Below are 13,503 nucleotides of genomic sequence, written 5' to 3' on the forward strand. Positions count from 1 at the left end.
ACGGATTACAAATTAATTATAAATTCTACTGCCCCTTAAACACTTTAGGAAACCACGCCCTATATTTTTAGATATGGAGCTTAATAGGAATAAATTAGAAATTAATAAGTAAGATATAAAAATTAATAAATTAATAGAGCATAAATATAAAAGCGACCTTTAAATAATAGATATAATAAAAGCGATTTAAATAGGGAAACGGTAATATAAGGATATTACACTCGCTAAATACAAAATCCATAATAATTGGTTATACTATTAATAGAAGATAGTAGTCCTAATTTCTAAACCCTTACGATTTAAAATACTCGAATTTATATATAATTCCCCTATAGTAGGGCATCCTAGCTATATAAAGACCTATAAGATTATCTAATAAGTATATTACTAGCCTATAATATATAACTATATATAAAAATACGTTTAAGTATACAGAATATGCGTGTATAGAAAGACCTCTTATATAAAGAAGTAAGGAGTACTTTAACCGTTATTAATTCTAATATAAAGATAGTAAGATATCTTAATTAACTTTATAGTTAACCTACTTAACAGTAATAGGTTTATAAATGTTATAGTAGTTATTAACTATTTTATAAAAATGCGATATATAATTTCTATGGACTTAATTAATATAATATTAGTAGTCGAATATTTTGTTAAGTATGTCTTTAAGCTATATAGACTTCCTAATTTAATAATATCCGACTATAGAAGCTAGTTTATTTTAGACTTCTAGTAAGCCTTATATAAATAATTAAGTATATAAACATAACTCTTAACTATATTTTATCTAGAGATAAATGGTTAAACTAAAATTGCAAACGTAATTATAGAACAATATCTATAAATATACTACTTTTACCTACAAGATAACTGGGAAAAGTGGCTACCTTTAGCTAAGTTTATTGCGAATAATATAAGAAACAAATTAATAGGCGTGACGCTGTTCTACGCAACCTACAGATAAAACCCTTAACTTAGATTTAAACTATAACCCAAAATTAATATAACAAGACCTATAATTAAGAGGATTTAACTAATAAATGTGTATAACTTTACTAATTAAATAAAGTAGTTAACGGAACTATTATAAAGTAAATTAGCATATAATTAAATAATATATAAATAATATATAAATAAAGGACGAGCTCTTATATAGGACTTTAAGGAAGGTAATATAGTTTACCTAAATATATAAAACCTAAAGACTTAACAACCCTTAAAGAAACTAGACTGGAAGTTTACGGGCCTATACTAAATTAAGAAGAAACTAAGCCTATACGCTTATAAGCTTAAACTACCAACTAAAATAAAAATATATCTAACGTTTTATATAAACTTGCTATAACCCTTAAAAGGTAAACCTATAACTCGCGAAGTACTACCGCTATCTTTTATAATTGTTAATAATGGTAACGGTTCTTACTTTATTAACTTAATTAATAATATATAATAGAAAATATAATCTAAACAATTTAAACTTCTTATTAAGTGGGAAGGATATAAAATATAAACCTAGAAAACTTATAACTAGATTAAGGCTAACGCGCTATCCTTAGTAAAAGAGTTCTATAAGGACTATTCTTTGCGGCCTACTTTAGCTAGATAGATATAATATAAAGGTAAACAACTGCTACCTAATATAAATACACGAAATACGATAGCAGAAAGCTTAAAATTAAAAAGAACTTAAAATACGTTATAACGTTTATAATATAATTATATAATATATAAGATATTAAAAAGAACTTAAAATACGTTATAACGTTTATAATATAATTATATAATATATAAGATATTAAGGAACTTTAACTAGCGGTTAAAGTTATCTAATTAGTTAGATCCGCCTTATTAAGACCCACTATAAAGATATTAGNTCTGCTTACCGCCTTAACTAAGCTAATAGCGATTTTTTATCCTGGGGATAGAAAATCCTAATTAGCCCATTTAATGAATTAGAACCGGTAAAACCTTATACCGCTATCTAATAAGAAAACATAATACGCAATAAGTTATAAGTCTTAACTAAAATTAAATTATTTAGACCTTTAGCTAAAAGGGAGGGTACTATAACGGGACTAGCCTAGTTACAGTAGGAATATCTCAGTAAAATACTTAATAGATAAATTCCGACGCTTTAACCAAATTCTACTAGATTAATTAAATTCTACTAAAGTCTATTAAAGACCGCGTATATATATACGCACGCATCGACCACTAAGCCCCTAACTATTTAATTATATAATTCTCTTATTATTCCTTTCTCTTCTTTACGTAACGTCTTGTTCTTAGCAAAAGCTATATACCCTTAGATTTAAATAGAATTTATATCGTTCCTTTAAATATTCCCTAAAGTCTCTCCGCGCCCTTATAATAGAACTAGGTAAAATTAATAGTATAAGCGTATCTAATATCGTCTAGGTTAGGGCGTATCTAGTTCTCTAGTGCTATAGCTAGGCTAGCACCGCTTAGTCGGCCCAAGGGGGCGGAAATAATGCGGTAGCCTTATATAGTACGCGCGGGAGATAGGTATAAGGTTAGGCGTTACAGTGGCGCGGTTTCTATTATGCGAGTCTTAGTGGTTCTATAGCTAGTCCTTACTATAATATAAGCTATAGTGTGCGTATATAGTATATAGCTTAGTTCTAGGTATTAGGCTAGGCGGCTAGGGTTTAAATAGTATTTAGGTTAGGGTTAGATCCTTAATAGTAGCGGTATAAAGTAGACCTTTTTCCTTAGTCTCGGTAGGGCTGGCTAGCCTATTATTTTAGTTTTAAGTGCTAGGGTAGTCTAGTCTTTTACTATTTTATTACTTTGTAGCTATATAGGCTCCCCTTTATTAAAAACGTCTTCTATTATTAGGGCTTTATATATAGTCCTAGGCACTAGGCTTAGTAGTGCTAAGTATTTATATAGGGCGTCCATACTACCATTAGTTATCCTCTATAGAAGGTAGTGCCTAAAGTAGTAGTCTAAGTTAAAGCGGATTTTAAGCTTTCTAAAGCTGGGGCGAGACTTATACTTCTAAAGCTAAGGTATACCTAGAATAATTAGGGTAGTAGGTAAGAGTTTAGTAATAAAAAAGAGTATAGCTTTAGTATAGAGGCTAATTAATATTTAGGTAGTAAAGTAGTCCGTAATAAGCGAAGTTAGAATGCTATCTATAAGGCGTAATGGCCTAAGTGCTAACAGCTTCTTAGTTATAATGTTATATTTTCTTATAATAGACTCTATATTGGCAAATACTATTATAGTACTACTAGAGTCCACTAGGCTTACTATATTAATATAAACTTAGGGGTATAAGTTATATAATAAGGAGAATTGGGTTTGAATAAGGATTAATTTCTTATTACTATTTGCTAATCTAAGATTAAGTAGCAGCTTACTAATAGAAAGGACTAATTTATCTAGTAATAGGGACCTAATTTTCTTGTCTTCCTCCTTATATGGTTTGAACCCTTAGATATAACTTAGTTTAAGGGTCTGCCTTTTAATAACTAGGGTATAGAGTTGTCTTAGCAGGGCGGTCTAGTGTCCGTTTAGCTAGCGGTATTAGTATTAATCTTAGTTAGGGTATAGAAAGACAATACCTCGCTAATAACGTGGCTATATTTATATTTACTAGCATAGAGTTGCTAATACTAGGTGTTATTAACGGGTTAGACTCCTATATAGGGCATTATTTAGAGTAACTAAGCCGTAGGGTTAAAGGGGGGGGGGTTATCCGCTATGGCCGTAATAGGCTCCGCGGTTGCCGCGTCTATAATAGACTCCATAATCGCCGTATCCGCGGTTATTAGTTTACGTTATTTAATAGGATAGTATTAAGACTAGGTTTACTATCTTAGCGGGGTTATAGGCGTCCTTTTAGTGGCTAGGTAGGCTATAGGCAAGGTATAGTCTATTATTAATGCGGCGCTTACGCTCCATGTTTAAGATTCTATTAAGGTCTATAGGTTCTCTAGTTACTGCTAAGGTTAGGGTTAATATAGTTTATAAGGTTCTTAGCAAACACATTTATTTACTTACTTTAACCTATATAGTTGCTATTATTAATTTTATAGGCAAGTCTAAGTACCAGCTCTTCTATCTTTAGAGACATCAGCATTTTGTTGGGGTGCCAAGATCCTGGAGGCCTCCTGACAGGATTTTGATTGTCCTGGAGGTCCTGGAGGTCCTGACAGGCTCCTGGCAGGATTTTGATTTTCCTGATCGTCCTGGTTGTCCTGACAGGCTCCTACCAGGATCTTTGATTTTCTGTCAGGGTCCTGTCAGGTCCTGACAGGAAACTAGTATTTCCTGATCGTCCTGTCAGGTTCCTGGCAGGATACCCCTAAGCGACACCCCTCCTAATACCCCCCCCCCAAGCGACACCTCTGCACACCCTCAAGCAACACCCCAATGCGACACTCCCCTCATGGCGACCCACCCCCCCCACCTTAGGTGCGCGCGCGCGCGACACATAGTGCTATCGGGCGCGACACACAGTGCTATCGGGTCCCCACTATATTCCCGATAGCCTACACGTGCCTCTACCAAGTTACCCCCTTTGTAGCCACCTTATTTTTTTACCCTTCCTTACATCCTCCCTTACCTTAGGAGGCACTAGAACAGCAGCCAGCAGAGGACCGTCGCTAGAACCAGACGACCGTCGCTAGAACCAGACGACCGTCGCCAGAACCAGACGACGTCGCCAGAACCAGACGACCGTCGCCAGAACCAGACGACCGTTGCCAGAACCGATGACCGTCCTAGAGCCAGACGACCGTCCTAAAACTAGACGACCGTTACCAGAACTAGACGACGACCTTTCGAACAACCCAGCAGCGATACCACGAACGATTCAATTGATCGATCGATCGAATTAAACCAGAGCTTCGATATCGGCCATCACCAAATCGAATCAAGGCCTCCTAGGGAGGCACCCTAGACGACCACCGTTCGAATGTATAGCTAGCGAACGGCCATAGAGAACGATCTGAATCAATTAGATCCTTCGATCGGGCCGACCCCTCCCTGAATTGAATTGGATACTGACATAGGCAGGCAGGCAGGAGGCAGGTAGGAGAGGACCGTCGCCAGAACCAGAGACCGTCGCCAGAGCTAGACGACCGTCGCCAGAGCCAGACGATAATCGTTCGAACGACCAGCCAGCGAACACCACATCGATTCAATCGATCGATTAAATCGAACCAGAGCCTCAATATCAGCCCGTTACCGAATCAAATCGAATCAAGGCCTCCTAAGGAGGCACCCCAGACGACCACCGTTCAAACGTACAGCCAGCGAACGCCCATAGAGAACGATTCGAATAAATACAATCAATCGAATCAAGCAGAACCTTCGATCGGGCCGACCTCTCCCCCGAATTACAGATAGGGACAGGTAGGCATAGACAGGTAGGCACGACAGGCACAGGCAGGCACAGACAGGTAGGACAGGCAGGACAGGCAGGACAGGCAGGACAGGCAGGACAGGCAGGACAGGCAGGACAGGCAGGACAGGCAGGACAGGCAGGACAGGCAGGACAGGCAGGACAGGCAGGCAAGCAGGCAGGCACTAGGCCTAGTTAGGAAATCAGCACACGGCCGGGTCGTCGGGAACACCGCCGATCGACGATTTGGAGCCTCCGCGAGAGGCTCCTCAGTCGATCGCCCGACGCTCGAGCGATCGTAGAGCTCCATGACAGACACAGGCGGTAGGCAGAAAAGATTAATTTAGATTATTTAGATTATATATAATTAAATTTTAAATTATATATTTTTTTCACTAGCTGTAAATACTGGAGTGTTATTATCCTTATTTTTAAATCTAGAATTTTTATTGTTGTCCTGATAGTCCTGATAATCCTGATGGTCCTAGAGGTTCTAGAGGTCCTGGTAGTCCTAGTGGTCCGGGCGACCTCCTGACAGGCTCCTGGCAGGATGCCGAGTATAAGTATCTCCTAGAGCTCCTAATAGCCCTGACAGGAGCTATCAGGAGCTGTTAGTACTGTTAGGAGGCACAAACATTTTGCTAATAGAGATAAACTTTTAAAGTAGGTCTACCTTCTATTTATCTATCTTCTTAGCGCGGACTATTAGCTTATTAAGCTCTCCCTTTTAGAACTAGTAATTACGCTCGCCCTAGGGAAAATAGTTAAGCTTATTCTTTATAACTTAGGTTATATTAAGGACCTTAGAGTAAATAGTAAGGTCTTTAAGCATATCTTCCTTAGTGGGCCATTTTAATATAGATATATTGTTTAGGTTCTTATATATAAGCTCTAGGCCCTACTTAATAAACTTATTAGCTTTATTCTCTAGTATACGTCAGGAAAAAATTTACCAGCATTTTCGCAGTATTTGGCGGCATTTGGCGGCCAAATGCGCAATCCGCGCACTGTAACGTGTAGCGTATAGTATCGACTTAGGTGCGGCATACTACCGCATCCAACAACGCGGTGCAGCATACTGCCGCATCCAGTAACGCGGTGCAAGCATACTGCCGCATCTAACAACGCGGTACAGCATTCTGCCGCATCTAATAACGCGGTGTAGTATTCTGCCGCATCCAATAATATAGTATAGCATTCTGCCGCATCTAATACTGCGATTAATTAGCCAACGCACGGTCTCACTCCGCGCACGATTTTCCTATATAAAATTGCGATTTTTAAGCAACTTTAAATATAAATAACTTAATAACCCTAAGCTATATTAACATGAAAATTTATATTTCTATATTTTATAGCTCTAATAATAGGTATATAAAGTTATTTTACAAAAAAAGTATTTCTAGCGTAAGATATTAATCTCCTATATAAATATAAACTATTTAAAAAAAGGTAAATAATATACTCTTTTATATTAAATACGCTTTAGAGCTATATAGAAACTATATACCTTAGTATAATAGTAATATTATTACCTTGTTCTTTTATAAGCATTATTTAAAAGGCTTTTTTATTAAAAATAGTACTTAACTTATTATTTAGAGGGGAAATAATAAGAATCCTAATTATTTTGCTTAATACTATTAATATTAGCTAATAATAGAGTAAAATTATTATCTTTTTAGGAGTATATAGGTTATTTTTAAGCACTTCACTTTTATATAGGAAATTAGTATCTTATACTAGAAATATATTTTTTAAAAAAATAACTTTATATACTAATTCCCTAATCTATAAAATATACGACTATAAATTTTTATATTAATACGCCTTGTGGTTATTAAGTTATTTATACTTAAAGGTGCTTAAAAATCGCAATTTTGTATAGGGAAAATCGTGCGCGGAGTGAGACCGTGCGTTGGCTGATTAATCGCAGTAACGCAGTGTAGTATTTTACCGTATCTAATAACGCGGTGCAGTATACTGCCGCATCTAGTAACGCGGTATAAGTATACTGCCGCATCTAATAACGCGGTGCAGTATACTGCCGCATTTAACAACATAGTGTAGCTAATTGCGCATTTATAGCTACCTAGGTAAGTAGTGCCTTTATTCTATTAAGCTCTCTCTATACTTAATGCATAATTAATATATAATACCCCCCTTACGTATTCTATATATCTTGCTTACTTTAAGTAATAAATAAGTGTTACTGTATAATTATAGTACCTACTATACTAACCGCGTGCTTACGCGGTTCGATACACCAAGTACGCGTTTATACGTTTAGTTCGCTTACGCGTCTAGTGCACTCCTAAAACACTAGCTTAGGGGGAAGGCGCGTTAGTATATAGACCACGTAGCCCACCTTAATAGAATTGACAGTTACCACCGTCTAAATAAGCATACGATACTATACGTATTTCGTGCCCCTAGACACAACTCACTTATACCATTAAATTGGTACNAANACTAATTAGTNAGCGCGCANAGATNANGAGATACGCACTTNCTTAGAAGACGTCNNACGCTCTACCTTGCAAGCCCCTATTTTAGTTAAAGAGAATTAAAGTACTCTAGATTTGGAAGACGTCTAACGCTCTACCTTACCTAGAATTACCTTAAATCTACCCTGGTTTTAGAAGACGTTTACGCTCTACCTTAATTAGAGATATTAACTACTGTACTAGTAGTCAACGCGACCACGTTAAGAACGCGATCACACCAAGAACGCGACTACCCCAACTACCTTAATACCCCGGCCTCCTCTCTAACCCCTTACGGAGACCCCTTACCCTCCTATAAACCGTTACGGGCCCATTAACCGATTTTACGGACCCTTATAAGACCTCTCCTACCCGCTACGCACTAGAATATATTATACAGTATGGCAGATATTAGTAAGCAAGTTAGCAAAGGTCAAAAGAAGTGGAGACAAGGAGTCGACCTTACGTCTACGGATAACGTTAACGACTATATTTAATTTAAAACCCTTAAGTATAAATACTTTAAGTTTATAAACAACGACCTATAGAAACAGTACTAGGAAGACTTTACGGACTTTACGGAAGCTATTTTTAAGGCCTATAACCCTACTACTATCCGCAACCTACGAACCCTTTTACGTTACTAAGGCGTATAGGTTAAAAGGGACAAACGAGTTACTATAGCACAGTCTCTATATAATATAATACATAAGGAGGACTAAACAGAATAGACTAAGGAAGAAATCCTAGACCAGTTTAATACTACTAAGGAACTCTTTACTTCTTCTAAACTTAATATAATCGCTAGCCTTATACCTAACCCTCTTAACCAAATTTGTCCTATAAACCTAAGCAGTTTTAGAATTAATCTTACGGGCCAAAGTATACCTAGTACTTAAGTTACGGACCGCAATACCCCTGTAACCCAAATTATAGACCATAACACCCCCATAAACCAAAACACGGACTAAAACCCTTTTGTTATTTAAGCTATAGATCCATAAGCTATATATCCGCAAGCTATAAATCCACAAGCTATAGATCCGTAAACCACCTAAGCAAAGACCTATAGTAAGGAGCTAGCTAATCTGGCTAAGCTCTATACCGACGAATCTAAGTACAGCAGTAAAAACGATAATTTTGACTTTAAACTGACCATCTTTACGGACCTCTGTTAGAAGGCTAATATCCCTAAATAGGAGTTTAGCTAAGCCTACTTTACTATACTACGCGGCCTAGCACTTAACTACTACTACACTAACCTTAAGAGTAACCCCCTTGGCGTTCCCTTTAATAAGCTATATAAGGCTACACGTAACTACTTCAAAGGGCCAAAATATAGGCGTAATATCCTTACCTAATAGAATGCGACCAAGTTATAGACCGTAATGGACAAGAATACTAAAAAATCAACCATAGAGTGCCTATAAATCCTTATCAAAGACCTCCGCCACCTATAGCACGGTCTTAATATTAAGCTTTAAACGGACGACTTCTTGCACAATAAACTAATTACGGCCTACCAGGAAATGGAACTCTACAAATACGCCTATTATAAGCCCGCAGACACCATAGCTGGCCTTATTAACAATTTATAGTCCTCTATTACAACGTACAAAGCCTTAAACCCGCTAGGTAGTACTTAAGCCTTTATTACGGACCTACAAGATCCGCAAACTAACTCAGATACCTACTTTACGGACCGCCGCTACCGCTAGCAGCACCCGCATCGACTAGGTTCTACCCGCAACCTCCGCAGCAACTCCTATACAAAAGTATACCCCCATAGACGAACCAATTAGAAGTGCTTTATATGCGGTAAGGAAGGATATTAGTCTATAAGGCATACCTAAGAAGAACGTAACAGGTCTAAGAAGAAATTTAATAAACGGATTAAACCAGTTTATCTTAGAATATAAAGGAAAGGAAGTAGAAGAGTTTCTTAACAAGTTAATGGAAGCCCTTATAATTAATTTTAACTTAGACGCTTAGGAATAGGAGACCTTAGAGATATTCCTAATTACTTTCGGACCTTTTACAGACAGTTAAGCCTTTAATACTATGACCATATTAGCCGACTGTTCCTTTATACACTTAATTGCACCCAAAAACTGGCCCGTAAGCATACCCGTTAGACCCATTACGGACGTTACAGACCGTAAACAGGACCTATTTGCATATATTACTACAGAACGCTATACCCCTAAAGAATTCTATAGCGTTATAATTAATATAGGTGCCTCTAAGAAGTCTACTACAGGTTACGGACAATACCTTACATATAAGACCACCGTAAATAATAATACGGATATTAATACTATACAATCTAGGGCCGTAAATGTCCAATTCGGCATCGGCTTAACTATATCAATTAGATTAGTTGCAGTTAAGACCCTAATTAGCCTAGTTAACTTCTACGTAGTAAAAGCGGACACCCCTTTTCTACTCTGCCTTGCAGATATAGATAGGTTATAGGTCTACTATAACAACGTTACAGACATCGTAATTAGCCCCGTAACTGCCCTAGGAAGCAAACATATTACCCTACCAATTATATAACATTTTAGACACCCGTTCCTTATATAGGGAGAGACTTTACAGACCTATATTTAGGAATCTTTTAACTATAACCCGTGCTACCTCACTAGTACGGAGATCTACCGCCTACACCGCCGCTTTGGCTACCTATTAGCTAAAAAGCTATATAGAGTCCTTAAACGTTCTGAACATAATAACATTAATAGGAAGGCAATCGACCACCTAACTAAATACTACTCTTTCTACTAGAAATACGGACGTTCCCTAGGCAGATTTAAGTTCACCCTTTATAAGGACCTTAATTTCAACTACTTAGTGTACGTAGATATTATGTACATTAACAGCAGTCCAGTATTATATATAATTAACGAGGTAACCCACTATTAAGCCGCCTATTGGTTATAAAATATATCCATAAAATATATTTGGGATATTTTACGGACCTGCTAGATTAACACATACCTTAGGCCTTCTAAGTATATCACCCACAACGCTAGTAAGAACTTTATTAGCAAGGAATTCCAGCAGTATACTATAGCTATAGCTATATTAACAAAAGCCGTTCTAATTAAGGCGCACTAGTCCATTAGGCTTATTAAGCGAGCTTACCTAGCTTTATAGAGAGCTTACTAGATTATTACGGACGAGTATAAGAACATCTAAAAGGAACTAGCTTTACAGATAGCCGTAAAAGCCGTTAACGACACCGCCGGCCCTAACGGACTAGTACCTACCCTCTTAGTGTGAGGTGATAAGCTCCGCACCACTCAGCCACACAAACCCGCAAAAGGTAAGCAAGTGACTGGCTTGATGCCAGGCACGGCTGTGCGGAACAATACATATAGGCGAGGTGACTTCGTCACCTGACACTTAGTCTACGGAGCCTACCTAAGGATAAGTAACCTAGACCCCCCTACCCCGTCTATTATAGAATAAGCAGCTGTAATACGGAAGGCAATAGCCAAGATAGTTAAACTACGGGCCAAATAAGCTGTTAATAACGCCCTATACTACCGCAACGGACCTAATACAACCCTAGTATATAACCTCCCGCTTAACTCTAAAGTCCTTATATGGCGAGAAAGCGGCAATTAGACTAGACCTTACCGTTTACTAGCCGTAGAAGACGAGACCTACTATATATAGCTCCCTAGCGGACCAACAAGCTTTAAAAGCACATCCGTAAAACCCTATTTTTGGCCCGAAAGCACCTATAACGTCGAGCTAGACAAACTAGAAGCACTTACCGAGCTAGATAAACTAGAAGCACCTACCAAATTAGATAAACTAGAAGCACCCGCCAAACTAGATAAACTAAAAGCACCCTTACCTACTAAAGAAGTCCTCTAGAAACCTACTAAGCCTACAAAACCTACTATAAAGCGTGGCCGAGGGCGCCCCCGAAAGTACCCTATAACTAAAAACCCCATAATAGAGAATTACCTAACCTCTATAGACACCTCCACAGGTATATCCGTAAAACAATCTCCGCCTACAGATATATCAGTTCTAGTATAGGAAACCCCCTTTACGGACTTATAACGTAAAGAGATTAACGGACTACTTAAGAAGGGCGTCTTTGCGGTTATAACGGAGAGAGACATTCCGCAAGGCGTCCGTATATTTAACTCGCGCTTTATTAACAAAATTAAGCACCCTAGTACTAATAAAGCCTTTAAAAAGTCAAGGCTTATCGTATAAGCTTATAACAACTAAGGAAAGGACCTCGTCCTTACGCAATTGCCTACAATTTAACGGGTTAGTTAATGGATTATACTTGCGCTTATACCAGGTCTACAGAAAACTAAACCCATAGCTCTCTACTTACGGGACATCTTATAAGCCTACGTGTAGTCTAATACCTACCTAAGTAGGGATATCTTTATACGGCTACCGCTCGAGCTTAATCTATAACTAGGAACAATTTTATGGGTTATAAAACCACTTTACGGAGTACTAGAAGCTAGAAACCACTAGTTTAAGACGTACTACTAGCACTACGTTAGTAAACTTAAGATGGAGCAGTCAACCTATAACCCTTACCTCCTACATACCCTATTAAACGGCCTTGGCATCGTTAGACTCTAAACAGACAATACCCTCTTTTTAGCAGACCAAACTTTTACGGACGCGGAAGAGACCAAACTATAAGAGGCTAAGTTCCTAGCAAAGCCATAGGAGCAGTTAACTAAGTAAACTCTAATTAAGTTTAACGGAGGCTTAATTACATAAAAGGGTAACTTAATCTAGCTAACTTAGGAACGCTAAGCTTAAAACCTAAAGCTCGTTACGGTAAAGCTTATAAACCTTACTAGTTCCCGCGGAGAGACCCATAAAACCGTAAATATAAAGGACTAATACGCTGCATAGCGTGCAAGAGGTGCCTATATTGCTATAGTCTGTTAACCCAAATCTGCCTATAACTTATCCTTTGCGGCCTAGGCAGTAGATCTATAAAAAGAAAATATTAAGCAGTTTAATAAGCGCATTTAATAACAGATTAATAACGCGATAAGAGGACTTACTTTTGTACCACTAGACCTAAATTCTATTAGCGTAATGGTATTTATAGACGCCTCCTTCGCCAATAATAGGGACCTGTTATCGTAAATCGGCTTTATAATTATACTTACGGACCGTAATTAAGACGCAAATATACTGTATTAGTCTTTAATTAAATATAAGCAAGTAACCCGCAGTGTACTAGCTTCTAAACTATATATACTAGCCCATGGCTTTAATATAGCAGCTATAATTAAATTAATAATCTAGAAGATCCTATAACTGGAGCAGCTACCCCTAGTTTTATACACCGATTTAAAGTCCCTCTACAACTACCTAGTCAAACTAGGTACAATATAAGAGAAGAGGCTTATGGTCGACCTAATGTGCCTATATCAGGCCTATGAATAACGCGAGATTACGGAGGTTAAATAGATTAGCAGCGGAGACAACCTAGTAGACGCTATAACGAAGGCAAAGCCATGTTAAGCTCTTAAAACCCTAATTAATATAAATAAGCTTAACCTAAAGGTTATAGAATGGGTAGAGCGAGACTAACGGAGCATTTANGGTTNAGNNACGGCCCGTNNGNANGNC

The sequence above is a fragment of the Cenococcum geophilum genome, assembly GCF_001692895.1.
Source record: "Cenococcum geophilum 1.58 unplaced genomic scaffold K441scaffold_54, whole genome shotgun sequence".
Taxonomy (NCBI): domain Eukaryota; kingdom Fungi; phylum Ascomycota; class Dothideomycetes; order Gloniales; family Gloniaceae; genus Cenococcum; species Cenococcum geophilum.